Here is a 16,000-nt window from a genome sequence, read left to right on the forward strand (position 1 = left end):
TTAACCATGCACAAAACCAACAGTTAGTTTAAAAATTTAATTAATAAATGTAACCTAATGACTGGGTTTGTCCATGTTTGACCCAAATTTGGGTCATTGTTCTGAGACTTACGCACTTTTGACTGCGCATAGGCATTAAGCTGGTCCAGCCTTAAAAAATGCATTTTTGTTTTCTTGTTGTCATGATTTGAGCACTTAGAAACAAAATTTGTTAGATAGTAGATTTCATTGGTGATTTCAAAGATAAAAATTAAACTTGGTGAACAGCTTTGGATAATTTCATGTTCAAAGAGATAGGACCTGCTCTTGCACAACTGAATTAGCTGCCCCAGAGGCATTTCAAAGATCGTTGCCAAGGACTTGCTCTAAAGGGACTTTAGTCCTTTTCTGGATTCCATCAAGTTTTTCTTTAAACCTTTTTTCTATGCTTTGTTTGTGTTAGCCCACTTTTTTGTTCTTTAAAAATGAAAATTGGAAAATGGATGGATGGATATTTTTCTTATTTTTATTACCAGACAAAAAAAAAAAAGATTAAAGTTTTTCTAATTTAAGATGCATACCTGACATCAGAAAAAAAAAAAAAAATACATTATATATATATATATATATATATATATATATATATATAATTTTTTTTTTTTCTAATGTCAGGTATGCATCTTTTGTGAATGTGATCAAAATGATGAAACTCACTCTGATGTCTGTCTTTTATAGTGTCTAAAGTCTGATCGTTAATAATTTCAGAGAAAATGAAACTGTTTAAACAGCATGTTTAAACAGGATGAATCATGTGCATCCAGTGTTGGTCATATATACTGAATTGCAGCTATTGTAATACTTTAGGGCAGTGGTTCCCAACCTTTTTTTACGCCAAGGGCCCCGCCTCTCCGAATCAATACCGCATGGCCTGCATTTTTTTTTTACTTCACAAAAACATTTGTATCGTAGTGTTATTACTTTTTAACCCCATGTTATTATTTCTTTAAGGAAGAAACTCAAGAAAACCTTCAGTTATTTTTTGCAAACATACTTTGCAAACATTCTTTACAAGCTGAGTATCATCAGCGTAACAGCGAAAACTAACGCCATGCTTCTTAATGATATCTCCCAAGGGTAGCATGTACAGAGTGAACAGCAACGGTCCTAGTACTGAGCCTTATGGTACTCCATATTGAACTTGTGATCAATATGACATGTCTTTGTTTACTACTTCAAACTGATTACGGCCAGATAATTATGATTTGAACCATGACAATGCAATTCCACTAATGTCAACATAATTTGACATAATTTTGTGATCGATAGTGTCAAATGCTGCACTAAGATCCAGTAACACTAATAGAGAGATACAACCACGATCTGATGATAAGAGCAAATCATTAGTAACTCTAATGAGAGCAGTCTCAGTACTATGGTACGGTCTAAATCCTGACTGGAAATCCTCACAGATACCATTTCTTTCTAAAAAGGAACATAGTTGTGATGATACTGCCTTTTCTAGTATTTTTGACAGAAAAGTGAGATTTGAGATCGGCCTGTAATTGACTAATTCTCTAGGATCAAGTTGTGGTTTTTTAATAAGAGGTTTAATAATAGCCAGCTTAAAAGTTTTTGGTGCATATCCTAGCGATAAAGATGAATTAACGATATTAAGAAGAGGATCTATGACCTCTGGAAGCATCTCTTTCAATAGCTTAGTCGGTATAGGGTCTAACATACATGTTGTTGATTTTGATGATTTAACAAGTTTAGACAATTCTTCATCTCCTAAAGCTTTATTTCTTGTTAATTTAGCCACTGTATCAAATAAATACCTAGGGTTGTGTTTATTTTCTTCTAAAAGATTTGAAAAATAAGCAGATCTAGCAGTTTTTAAGGCCTTTCTGCACTCAATAATTTTCTCTCTCCACGAAATGCGAAAAACTTCTAGTTCCCTTTTGAAAGGGAACTCGCTAACACTAAAGCTTTGCTAATTTGCTAACGCTATGGGGAACGTCACACATGACCCGGTGTCTGAAAGCCAAGTATCAAAACTCCAATCCTATTGGCTGGCGACAGCCTATGACGTCATATGGCGTGACCCGGAAGTATATGAGGAGCACCGGAATAAACAGTCAGTATCTTATCATCTTGAGGGGCTGTTCTGTCTGATCACGATTGTATCGACTCCGGTAAGGGATTCTTTAATATGCCTTACAAACGTTCAAGAGAGTGTTCATCCATGTCCCAGGGGTTGACACTTGATATACACATTTCTGGGCGTTTTCTGTCTGGGAGAGGAGCGCGCATAGACAGTGCTTGAGGGCACTGTCTGTGTGTTTGTCTGTTGGTTACTGTGAGCGTCTCCCTATCGGGACGCTCCGTTCTCATTCGGCACTCTTCTCGAGGTAAGAGGTGTCCGCATCTGTGCCTGGTGGTTCTGGCCCCATGTGTGCTGAGGCAAAATGGCGGCTGCAATCATGAGGCTTGCAGGTGAGCTCATTGGGAAGTTTGAGAGAGTTGTATTCTCTCTCAGCTCCTCCAGGGCTGACGAGGATGAGTTGTTGGATGATGATGACGTCCGTGTTTGACGTCATCACGTCCGGCAGCGAGCGCTCCTCTGGCTGCTGTGTATGCGGAGCTGCTGGTGTGTTTGGGATGTGCTTCTAGCAGGCTGCAGCTGAGCCGCAGGAAGGTAAGCTGGGTCTATATTTTATGTTTTAAAATAAGACATTGTTTTTCCTGTATAATTTTTTCTGAGCATGTAGTTAGTTTTGGTTTAATTTTACATACTCAGGTGCTTCTTTAACAGTCAGGCTGACGGCTGGGCCTTTGATAATATTTTTCTAAAGGCCCGCCTTCTGGCTTGATAGTGTAAGAGGCTCATTTAGGCTTTAAAGAACCCTAGATTCCATCCCTCCTTGTTAAAGAAAATGAAGGAGTCGTCTTTGGTCTTTGAGCCGCAGGAAAGTGAACTGGGTCTATATTTTTATTTCTAAATATGTTGACCTTGTGTTCCTGTATAGTTTTTCCTGAGTATGTAATCAGAAAAAGTAAGAGGGTTTTTTGGGCAAACTGGATTTTGATAGGTTGGCTAGAACGATATATTGTGCAGGCCACAAAATGGCCGCCTCTTAGCCACCTGTTGTTTAGAGTAGCTTCTCATCTGCTGTTTGCTAGAGTAGTTTGAGTTAGCACTCGTCACTTCAGTTAGTATCTATGTTTAGGTTGGCCTTAATCGGCCGCCTGACATTATTTGCTTGTTGAGCTTCGCTTTGTTTCCTCTTATCTATGGAGATTCAGAGGTGAAGCCCAGGCGTTGCGATGTGTGTGGCCCCATAGGCCCACAGCTTAGCGGCCCAGGCTAGGACTAAGTTTAGGTGTTTATTGTTATAAATCACCCTTTGTATTACTATCCCTTGTTAGGTTGTATAGTTCCTAGTTCTGGCCTCCTCCTGAGGGAGTTGGCCTCTTCCATTTTCCCCTTGTTTATGTAGGTGCAATGGCTGAGGTTAACAGCTAAGGTAGCAGGCTGTTATTAGCCTCCCTGGTGCTGTTTCTCAGGTGGTAGGCCCTTATCTTTGCGTAGATAAGTTTATGCAGTGACATGCTAGGCCCCACTTTCTAGAACTTTAATCATGCTATGATTTTGTTTCCCCTGAGCCCCTTGAATTTCATTTAAGTTTGAGCTACGGTGCTAGCTTTTTAGTTTCCGTCCTCTAGGGCTCAGTACAGATCTATAAGTTCTGTTTGGTGAGAACAATTATCCTCTTTAACGGATGGCATGTATTTACAAAGCATTCGTTTGCTTTGGGTTCTAAGCTTTTGCCCTACATGTATGTGAGCTTTACGCTAGTGCTGCCACAGGTTAGCACCTGTTCTCATAATAGTAGGCTGTTGTTAGCCTCTATTTAAGGATGTGGTGTTTTTTGTACTCCCCGGCTAGGGTTTATGCATTTCACTGAGTGCATCACCTATTGAATTGCACACTCAGGTTGAGTGTAGAGAGTCTTACTTTTAGTTTGATCTCTGTTAGCTCCCACTATGTGATCATTGCTACAGCAGCTATATTACATGTAACTGTAGAAGTTGTTGGCTCTTTGTTGTTTAGCCTCCTTCTAGTTGCAGCTTGTGTTTACGGGCGCTGTTGGTGTATGGTCGTGAGTTTTGCTCACGTACGTTAGCACTGCCACAGATTTATGCTCGTGTCCGTTTGAGGTTGTAGGCCTTGTAGGCCTCCCTTAGACTGTGTTAGCATTTCATTGTACCCTATAATTATGTGAGTTATGGTTCATTGCCTGTTGGAATGTGTAGACTTAGCTCAGGTTGTGTTAAGCTAGTTGCCCACAACTATTTGTTGGGTCTAGAGCTGGTCCCCTTTGAGCTTGGTTCCCTTTTAAGACCACTAGCTGGCGCTATGTGTTGCTAAAAGTAGTAGGCCCTGCCAGGCCTACTAAGGTTACATGTTACAAGATTACATGTTAGCACAGCTTGTGTTGGTCTTGTATGACTCGTTACCACCATCGGCCACGCCCACCTCTGTAAGAGTAGGCCCTAGGTCAGGCTTCTCGTAGAGTACTGCAGCGGAGTATGTACTCCTTTTGTTTAAGAGTTAAGGTGGTTTTACTGTGTACCTGGCCTGCTGGATGGTTCGGTCATGAAACTACCACTGGCTGATGCCATGTGCTATTGGAGTACCCACCAAGGCCTCCTTTCAGATTGCATGTTGGCACAGTTGTGTGTTGGTTTCTATGTGACTCATCACCATGGATGGGTCGTGATTGCCACTAGCTGACGCCATGTGTTTACCAGTGGCGTGAGCCTGTGACACCAGTGGACGAGGGAACGGAAGAAAAGGAATGGCTGATCGACTTCAACAGGGACTTGTCAACTCCCACCTGATATCTGAATCGTCATCGTTGTTTCACGACACCATCATCATGTCCAGTCTCCTGTCACTTCCAGCACCACAGAGATTAGTCCTCCAGCTCCATCGCTTCTGGATGTTTGCAGCCCTGCGCGTCTCTGGGGACGTCCTGTCAGGATATCGATCTGCAGGTCGAGCAATCACCAGCAGAGGAGCCAGGGGAGCCAGAGGAGCCTTTTACGGGTCTGAAAATACGTCATAATTCACGTTTTAATGTTTACACATCCATTTTAAAGGCTTCCCTATATGGTATCACCCCATATTTCAGTGGACCAGCTTTGCATTCACAAAACTAGGTAGGATGAACGCATAGTTGTCTTTCCATTCTTCTTTGTATGCCCTATTTTCGCTGTCAACTTTCCTCTTTAGACTCTTTGATAGTGCCATTTTCTCTCACCAGCTAGCTTAAATTTTAACAAAACGCTACACACGACGTAATAGCATACCTACAGCACGCAAACAATTTAAAAAAAAATGCAGTTTAGTAGGTGAGGATGCCAAGGAATAATTCTGAGTGTAAAAATAGGCTACGTCAGATAATTATTACAATAAGTTTAGGCTCCTTTGTGTAACAAGCAAATTAAAATGATACACATTTAATATTAACAATATGGAAAGAGGAAATAAAACACAGTTCGTTAAGAGCATGACTCATACATGCCATTAATGGGCTTATTCAAGTCCTCTTTTATTTTATGAGTTATTTTTATCCATTCTACATCTCCCACATATGTGTGTTTTAGCAAGATGGTCTGTATTGCAAGTTGGTGAATGAAGATACTTGCCAGGTTGCGTGTCACTACTCTGCTTTATTAATTTATCCATTGTAAAACCAGGACACCGCCACACAAATGTGGCTTTTTGTTAAAGGGATAGTTCACCCTAAAAATGAAAATTTGATGTTTATCTGCTTACCCCCAGGGCATCCGATGTAGGTGACTTTGTTTCTTCAGTAGAACACAAATGATGATTTTTAACTCCAACCGTTGCAGTCTGTCAGTGGTATAATGCAAGTCAGTGGGAACTTGGACTATAAGAGTAAATAAAACATGACAGACAAATCCAAATTAAATCCTGCGGCTCATGACGACAGATTGATGTCTTATACTTGCTTATACTTCAATGAGTGCGAGACATCACTGCCATTGTCAGAGCGCGTTCAGACCTCAATAACCGAATGCTGAACGCAGTTGGACATAGTGGTGTATTAGAGGGAAAAATGATATAAATACTGTCCGGTTTCTCGCATAAATCGATCGTTTCGTGTCTTAAGACATCAATCTGTCAAACTCGCACAAAAAGGGCAAGAGTCGAACTGCCCAACTAAAGGAAACACCGATCACCAAAATGGTGACCAAACATTTTCAATTAAACATCAACATCTAAACCTCTGTTAATTCTCAAAAACAACTTCTGCTGAGATCTTGAGAGATTTATTGTCTTTTATTTTCAGTTGATTTCAGGCTGTGTGGCTTTAAGTCAGTTGTAGTTGTGTTTCATTTTCTGAAAGTGCAAACATTGGTTAACATTGATTATTTTTTCAACATTAATTGCGGGTGCAATTAACATTGATTTAACATTATTTAGATCATTGCTTACCATCTGGGTGATGATTTCAAATATGAAATTTAATCATATGCTTGGTGAACAGCTTTGGAGAATTTGATGTTTCCCCATCCAAAGAAAAAGGAGCTGCACATGAATGACAAATAGCTGCATGAGAGGCGTTTCAAAGATGGACAAGGACTTGCCCTATAGGGACTAGGGTATACATTCTTTGGAGTCCCTTTCTGAATTCCATCAAGTCTGCATAATGTACCCTTATTTAAAGGTTTCCTAACAATTCTTTAAACCTTTTTTTCTATGCTTCATTTGTGTTAGCCCACTTTTTTGTTCTTTAAATTGTTTAATTTGATGTCATCTATGAGTGTGTGTGTTCTTCAAGGGGAAAAATTAAAAATCTCTTTCTGTTTCAAGAAGTGCCTACTTTTGTTCAACTTTCATTTTCTCATGAAGATCCTCCCCTTTTGAGAAACTATAAAATGAGCACTGATACAGGTGCAGTATTTCGTTCTCCTCCTGATCAAAGATGGATCTGCAAATCTTAGTTTTTCTTCTCTTCCTTCTTTTCACTGCAGGTACAAAGACAAATAGTGTTTGTGATGTTTTTGATTACTAATACAGATCATTAGATGTTCTCTCTCTCACTGTCTCTGTTTTATTACTACAGGACACTCTCTCAGCTGTTATGAGTGCTTGGGTCTGACGGGTTCTTGTGCAGATCAGAAGTTAAAAACGTGTCCTAGTGGATCTTCTCAGTGCTTGAGTACAACAGCTGTGGCACAAGTTGGTAAGTCCAATATGATTGAAATTTACTGTTATATTTGACTGTTTGACTGATTGGAGATGCTGCTATTATTTATTGGTGCTGCAACGGAACAGCTACTTGTTTTTTTTTTTGGCAGAATATATATATTTTTTATAATAGAATTTATAATATTGCACATATATGTCTGATATTTATTTTATTTTCTCTCATCTTGTTATGATTTTCTGTTTTTTTTTTTTTAAAAATGTTTGAAGTGAGAAACATGCTACATTTTGACATATTTGTAATTAAAATTTCCATCAAAATAATGTGCAGTTGACCTGTTCTTTCCTGTGTCATTCATGTTTTTAGATGACATTAGTATTAAAGCGAAGGGTTGTACTCCTGCCTGTCAAAGTGGGTCCATCAACTTAGGCATTGTAAAGACGACTATTTCCTGCTGTAACACAGACAAGTGTAACCTCCAAGATGCTCCAGGTATTGTGCTTCAATGATCATGTGCAACTAATATCTTCTTTGAAATCAACACTCATTTTACTTCCAAATGATATTCAATCAGGAAATAAAACACAAGGGTGTGGCTTTCTGTCATGAACTGACTGAACGGAGCAGCTAAAGGAGATATATTTTATACAGAAAATGTTATTAAAATAAAACCTGTTTTCCTCCTGTAGATCCCTCTAACATCCCCAATGGAAGAATATGTTACTACTGTGATAATCAGAGCTGCAAAAACACATTGATCTGTTCAGGGGACGAAGACCACTGCATTAAAGCAACAGGTGAGAATCTGAAAAAGGAAGAAGATTAAAGTCATGATCTTATAAACTCTCTTAGGTTTAAACATTTGATACAGATCACATAAACCAATGTCCAGCTTAAACTGAATCAACCTCTGTTTTCTTTCTTTTCATCAGCACCTTTTGGAGGCCATCCAATAATGTTAAAAGGCTGTGCCTCTAAATCATTTTGTGATGGCATAGAATTTGATCTTGGTGTTGTGAGCATCTTATGTTGTGAGGGGAACCTGTGTAACGGTGCTCATAGTGTCAACCAGAGACCGGAGCTCTAGCACAATTCAATGGCGAGTCAATCGTGCCATGAATAACCTATACCGAAGGAGACAGTCGTGTACTTTTATGTGAGAGAAGGGGCACGTCGCCACCACAGACACGTGACACCAACGTCTGAGAACAAAAAATTATTCTTACTCTCATTTTTTTTCTAGCTTTTCTTATCTTTTCTTTGTTTCTTATCAATCATTGTTAACTTTTTCTTTTACTTTCCTGTGTTCTGATGACATTATATATATTCTTAATACATATTGTGTAGCTATTGTATACAAAGTTGTATGTTATTAATGTTCATCTACTGTTTACAAGCATAATAAAAAAAATTATTAAAACTACTCACTTTCTTCTGGAGATTAAGAACTATGTGCAAATTAAACAGTTTTATTTCACTATATTATTATACTGTATTTATTTAATATTTATTTTCACAATTATTAACAACAACTTTAAATATGAACACTAATTCAGTAATTATAATCTATAAACAATATTCTGTAATGTCATTCTGAGTCTTTTACTTTTGATGTCTTGGGTTTAGGAAAACAGTATACGCTTACTATAAAGACTTGGAAAAAATACAAAATAGACACTCAATGTTGTTAAGCAATATTTAATATTCCAACATGAATAACAAAAATCCAAGAACAAGTATTTAAAAAAAAAAAAACACCAGTGATTAATTTGATTGTTATTTTCAAATAGCCTACTCTCAGATTTATTGAAATCACTGCCTGTAAATAAAACATTACAAAATTAAAAATAAATAAATTAATAAAAATAAATGAAAAAAAAAAAAAGGATGAATGATTCACAGGCTCAGACTCATCAGCCTTAGCAGCTAGCAACATAAGTCATTTAAAATGCAGAAATTATATAAATAAAATATTATAAACATTAAACATTCTGCAGTCTGTTGTAGCCTGCATCCCGACCTGCAGCTAAACCACAAACAATGATGTTACTTTCCATTATATTTTTATTTAAACATGAGTTTCCATGTGAGTTTAAATCATTCTTTTATTTTTTAAACTGTTATTGTGAACATGTACTGTATTTATGATTAGGACTCATTATTAGGATTTAAAGTGGTTTTCCTTCATCTGCCGTCAGTCCCTCAGCTCACCATCAGTGTCACCAAACTGCTCTGTCTCCAAGATGTTTGTACACATGGGTCAGAGTTTGCGTGGAAGTGCGCAAATTTTCCCATCAAGCTTGTTTTTATAAATCACAACTTATGCATCAGAGATGGAAAAGTGCGTACGCACTTTCAGGGCCTGTTTTGTGCGAACGCAAAGTTTTATAAATGAGGCCCCTGGTCTGCGATTTTTCAAGTGTACTGGGCACTTTGGTATGACTAAAATGTGTAGAAGTTTGTCCAACTCCTCTTATGTTTGTATCCCTCTTGTTTGGGTGGCTTTCAATGTTGTGTCTTCACTGTTTTTAAAGTGTAGACCATGTAATTCTAGTGACCAGTGTTTTTGTTATACTCTTTGTGTAAATTTGTTATAATTTTGTGTAAATTCTGGGGGGTGAGTGTAACAGGTACAGAAAGCTTCCTGTTAAAAACATTTATTATTAGAATTCACACAAAATTGTTTATTTACATACACCTGATATAACTGTGTAAGTGTTTTCCCATTTCATTGTGGTGATGAGCCAACATAATTTCCTGTTCTGTCCCCTCCTCTTCCTCTTTGCATTGCATTAGGCTTGTTTGAGATGAGCAAAATCTGCGCAGAACCGATCACCGGTGATCACCGCGAGATGCATGCCGGTTAGAAATGTGTCCGAGGGTGGGCCGCCTTGCTCTGACGTCATGCTGACGTGTGTCAAAAACCTCTCCCGAGGGCGAGGCGGCCTCATAGGATTCTGCAGTCTAGCGCAGTTGCTCTCCACCGACTGCGCTGACCAAAAGCATGATGGGAAACGACTTGCTAACAACACAGCTTAAAGCTTATTGGTTTAAACAACCGCGATTGTATTGATCTCTTTTAAAATGTTTGATTTTAAAACTCTAATACCATGTTTTTATGTGTATAAATTATGTGTGAATATTCCCAAACTCTCTGACACTGCGATCTCTCGGTGGGTTATGTGATTGTTGTCATTTATAAAAAAAAATATCTAAAAACATGTCTATAATTAAAGTTAAAATGAGTGATACACACAGCTTTCGAATGGAAATAAATAACATGTATTTTGGGTGTATTGTTCATTATGTTTATTTTCATATAAAAGCAACAGAACTTAAATTACATCCAGTTTATCAGCAACACAGCGCACGAGTGTGAATCCCGCAATATCTGCCTTTGATCTCGTAGGTGTCTGATCCACTACGAGAAGAGAGAACTGTCCTTCTTGCCTGCACTTTTTTCACTCCTCCCCTCACTGCAGCCGCCTACTCTCGGCTACATTTCAGGCGAGGCTAGGCACATCTCAAACAAGCCTATTGTTAATTCAAGGGAGAAGGTTTTGGGCTCCTGATAATCTTTTTTTAATCTTTATTTTAACTATTGCTTTAATGTCTATATTTTCACTCTAATCTGTGTGTATAATGTTATTTTATCTTTCTTTGTGGTTATCTTTGTCATGTCACCCTGTGTGAGTTATATTTTTGCATTTGGGCCTAAATGTGGAACAGAGAGCACATGTGACAAGTGTACATCACATTTGTTTTATAGAGAAAACAAGGGCGACTCTCACACTGAGATGCTGTGTTTATTTGTTTTATATCAGGTTTTCTGTTACATTATTTTGTTTAATGTGATTTTTCATTTTTGTATTTCTAATGAGACCAGGCTTGAAATTTTTATACATTTGTTGAGACAAGGGCCCCATGATAATAAATATATATAATTAACTGTTAATAAAAATATAAATAAACATATAAATATATATAAATAATGTTTTCTGACAAGACGTATGTCTAAATGGATTATATTTTACAGTGTAATGATATTAATTTTTCCTCAATCTCACACAATTCTTTAAAAAAAAAAATTCACCATTTTCTCAGAATGCCCTCAGAACTACACCAACTTGAACAAACCTCAAACGATCACGTCAAAATCAAATATTTTAGTAAAAACCTTCTATTTTTTCCGAATCAAAATTTGGCCTCAGATGACAAACAAACCCTGCAAATAAACAGATTACTTTCCTGCCTAGTGTACACTAATAAGATCAATTCGTAACACTGTAATAAAAACCTCTTATTGGGATTCAGGAATGATTTTGAAGATCAATGTCTGACAGTACAACATAATAAACATATATAATCAACAACAAAGATTGCAGATATTGTCAATTACAATACAGTACAAAAATAAATAATAAATTCAGCATCATCCGCACCTTTATCCTAATTTCATTACAGTACTATAGCAGTTTCTTGGTCTTCTGACAAAAGACTTTCTATAACTCTCTAAGGCAGTCTTCTCTTTGTTCTACAAAAATACATGAAATATTTTTTTATGTAGAGTACAAACCCGATTCCAAAAAAGTTGAGACACTGTACAAATTGTGAATAAAAACAGAATGCAATGATGTGGAAGTTTCAAATTTCAATATTTTATTCAGAATACAACATAGATGACATATCAAATGTTTAAACTGAGAAAATGTATAATTTTAAGGAAAAAATAAGTTGATTTTAAATTTCATGGCATCAACACATCTCAAAAAAGATGGGACAAGGCCATGTTTACCACTGTGTGGCATCCCCTCTTCTTTTTATAACAGTCTGCAAACGTCTGGGGACTGAGGAGACAAGTTGCTCAAGTTTAGGAATAGGAATGTTGTCCCATTCTTGTCTAATACAGGCTTCTAGTTGCTCAACTGTCTTAGGTCTTCTTTGTCGCATCTTCCTCTTTATGATGCAGCAAATGTTTTCTATGGGTCAAAGATCTGGACTGCAGGCTGGCCATTTCAGTACCCGGATCCTTCTTCTACGCAGCCATGATGTTGTAATTGATGCAGTATGTGGTCTGGCATTGTCATGTTGGAAAATGCAAGGTCTTCCCTGAAAGAGATGACGTCTGGATGGGAGCATATGTTGTTCTAGAACTTGGATATACCTTTCAGCATTGATGGTGCTTTTCCAGATGTGTAAGCTGCCCATGCCACACGCACTCATGCAACCCCATACCAACAGAGATGCAGGCTTCTGAACTGAGCGCTGATAACAACTTGGGTTGTCCTTGTCCTCTTTAGTCCGGATGACATGGCGTCCCAGTTTTCCAAAAAGAACTTCAAATTTTGATTCGTCTGACCACAGAACAGTTTTCCACTTTGCCACAGTCCATTTTAAATGAGCCTTGGCCCAGAGAAAACGCCTGCGCTTCTGAATCATGTTTAGATATGGCTTATTTTTTGACCTATAGAGTTTTAGCCGGCAATAACGAATGGCACGGTGGATTGTGTTCACCAACAATGTTTTCTGGAAGTATTCCTGAGCCCATGTTGTGATTTCCATTACAGTAGCATTCCTGTATGTGATGCAGTGCCGTCTAAGGGCCCGAAGATCACGGGCATCCAGTATGGTTTTCCGGCCTTGACCCTTACGCACAGAGATTGTTCCAGATTCTCTGAATCTTTGGACAATATTATGCACTGTAGATGATGATAACTTTAAACTCTTTGCAATTTTTCTCTGAGAAACTCCTTTCTGATATTGCTCCACTATTTTTCGCCACAGCATTGGGGGAATTGGTGATCCTCTGCCCATCTTGACTTCTGAGAGACACTGCCACTCTGAGAGGCTCTTTTTATACCCAATCATGTTGCCAATTGACCTAATAAGTTGCAAATTGGTCCTCCAGCTGTTTCTTATATGTACATTTAACTTTTCCGGCCTCTTATTGCTACCTGTCCCAACTTTTTTGGAATGTGTAGCTCTCATGAAATCCAAAATAAGTCAATATTTGGCATGACATTTCAAAATGTCTCACTTTCAACATTTGATATGTTATCTATATTCTATTGTGAATAAAATATAAGTTTATGAGATTTGTAAATTATTGCATTCCTTTTTTATTCACAATTTGTACAGTGTCCCAACTTTTTTGGAATCGGGTTTGTACATGCAAAAAAAGTAATTACCCTGCCAGAGTTTTGACACAACACTTGACGTGCCACAAAACCCAGCAGCATGTGCACCAAAACGTAAGATATCATGCCACTTCATGTTGATATTGAGAAATACTTCCTAGTGATTGTTAAAAAACTGTCAAATTACATGAACATATTATTTTTTTTATGTTTGTTCTCCCCCTACAGGTAAAGAGGGTAAAGTATATAAATATATAAGTGCAACTCAATGTGAGTGCTCTACACCCATATTTTAGTTTGTTTAAACTAAAACGAACAAATTTAATTTTATCAGCAGATCTAGGATTCACTCCTGCTTTGTAATTCCCCATCTTTTACGAAATCTACAAGTTTCTCAATCAAATCAACTAGTTCTTGCATGTGGTTAGAGCTTTCATACTCTGAAGTGTCTATTTTTCTGATCTGTGTAGATTGCTTTATTTTTTTTTATTTTTTTTTATTGCTTTAAGGTTAACTATCACTGGTGACATACAAAGAAATCATTTATTCTTTAATATTTTTAAAATCTATTTTTATATAAAATACTAAAATAATATTTATAATAATTTATATGATTAAAATAATGTTAAAGCAAGTTGAATCACTGGCACATCTTTTCTCAAATCCATCATGCTAAAATAATGCAAATCACAAACGTGATATCTGATAGAAATGTATCGCTTGCCATGTTTGACATGCACATTAAGCTTTTGACAAAAATACTTCCCTTTCAATCAACACGCAAGATGTGATGTGCTCCTCTTAAACATGCAAAATATTATTGTACATATTTGCATTCCATTGTTATTTCCTTAACTTATTTCCTCCACTGCTTTTATCTGATTCTAATGTTTTCCCTTTATTTTTGTTTATCTTGATATCTAATTTCTTCTTTTTTTGTTCCCTTAATTAAACTTTATTATTATTTTCTCTGCAGGTGCAGGTGATGTCACAGACACGCCAGGCTCTACACTCACCCAATCACAACGCACTCCCTCTCCTGAGTATTAACCAGCCACACCTGACGCTCATTTAGCACTCATCACCACAGCAGCATAAAACACACTCCTGAACACTCACTCTCTGTCCGGTCTCGTTAATGCATACTACCTGTTATGCTTACCTCCAGGACTCCTTTTAATGCCTACTTACCTGTCTCCAGCGTCCTCTGTGATCCCTTGTGTCTCCACGTCTTCTGTGAGTTCCAGTGTGTTTGTCTGCTCCACGTCGATCTGCATCCACGCTCCCTGAGAAAACAAAGACAAGTATCAGATCCAGTATCACGTCCCGTCAACGTATCCATCTGCTTCAACTCACCTGCACTCTGTCTGCACGCTCTGTTGTACTTCAATAAACCCTGTTTACACTTACCAGTGTCTCCGCTCCCTTCTGTACGTAACAGGTGAATAGTCTTTGACTGCAGCATGGACTTTTCTCCTTGTGCTCTACACCCATTTTTTTTTTCTTCTTTAAACTAAAAACTAAAACAAATTTAAAGGTGCCCTAGAACGCTTTTTCACAAAATGTATTATAAGTCTAAGGTGTCCCCTGAATGTGTCTGTGAAGTTTCAGCTCAAAATACCCCATAGATTTTTTTCCTATTCAGTTTTTTAACTGCCTATTTTGGGGCATAATTATAAATACGCCGATTCAGCGCGTGTCCCCTTTAAATGCTCGCGCTCCCCGCCCCCAAGCTCGCAACTCTATAATACATTGCATAAACAAAGTTCACACAGCTAATATAACCCTCAAAATGGATCTTTACAAAGTGTTCGTCATGCAGCATATCAGATCATGTAAGTATATTATTTATTTGGATGTTTACATTTGATACTGAATGAGTTTGATAGTAGCCTATGCTCCGTGGCTAACGGGGCTAAAGCTAACATTACACACTGTTGGAGAGATTTATAAAGAATGAAGTTGTGTTTATGAATTATACAGACTGCAAGTGTTTAATAATGAAAATAACGACAGTCTTGTCTCTGTGAATACAGTAAGAAACAATCGCAACTTTAACCACATTTAACGGTACATTAGCAACATGCTAACGAAACATTTAGAAAGACAATTTACAAATATCACTAAAAATATCATGATATCATGGATCATGTCAGTTATTATTGCTCCATCTGCCATTTTTCGCTATTGTTCTTGCTTGCTTACCTGCATAAAGTCTGTTGATTCAGCTGTGCACAGATCCAGACGTTAATACTGGCTTGTCTAATGTCTTGAACATGGGCTGGCATATGCAAATGTTGGGGGCGTACATATTAATGATCCCGACTGTTGTGTCACAGTCGGTGTTATGTTGAGATTCTCCTGTTCTTTAGAGGTCTTTTGCACAAATCAAATTTACATAAGGAGGAGGAAACAATGGTGTTTGAGACTCACTGTATGTCATTTCCATGTACAGAACTCTAATTATTTAACTATGCCGAGGTAAATTCAATTTTCAATTCTAGGGCACCTTTAATTTTTTCACTCATATTTTGTATTTCAAAATCTTTCAAGAAATCCTTGAAGCTACTTCTTGCATGTGGTTAGAGCTTTCATGCTATCAGGAGTCAGTTTCTCTGATCTGTGTGTTGATTGATTTTATAC

At 37.5% G+C, this 16,000-nt stretch overlaps 1 protein-coding gene and 1 long non-coding RNA gene across 2 annotated transcripts in view; one reads left to right on the forward strand and one right to left on the reverse strand.

Moving 5' to 3' along the window:
* LOC127508826 (gastrula zinc finger protein XlCGF57.1-like) overlaps positions 1–16,000 on the reverse strand; it is a 102,308-nt gene that overhangs the window by 65,656 nt on the left and 20,652 nt on the right. The gene's annotated exons all lie outside the window — the stretch shown is intronic.
* LOC127508919 (uncharacterized) lies at positions 6,929–8,700 on the forward strand. The gene is made up of 5 exons (XR_007928968.1): positions 6,929–7,044; positions 7,137–7,256; positions 7,587–7,712; positions 7,910–8,017; positions 8,153–8,700. It is a non-coding gene; the product is annotated as an uncharacterized LOC127508919 (long non-coding RNA).

This window comes from Ctenopharyngodon idella, chromosome 3 (assembly GCF_019924925.1).
Source record: "Ctenopharyngodon idella isolate HZGC_01 chromosome 3, HZGC01, whole genome shotgun sequence".
In the NCBI taxonomy this organism is placed as follows: Eukaryota; Metazoa; Chordata; class Actinopteri; order Cypriniformes; family Xenocyprididae; genus Ctenopharyngodon; species Ctenopharyngodon idella.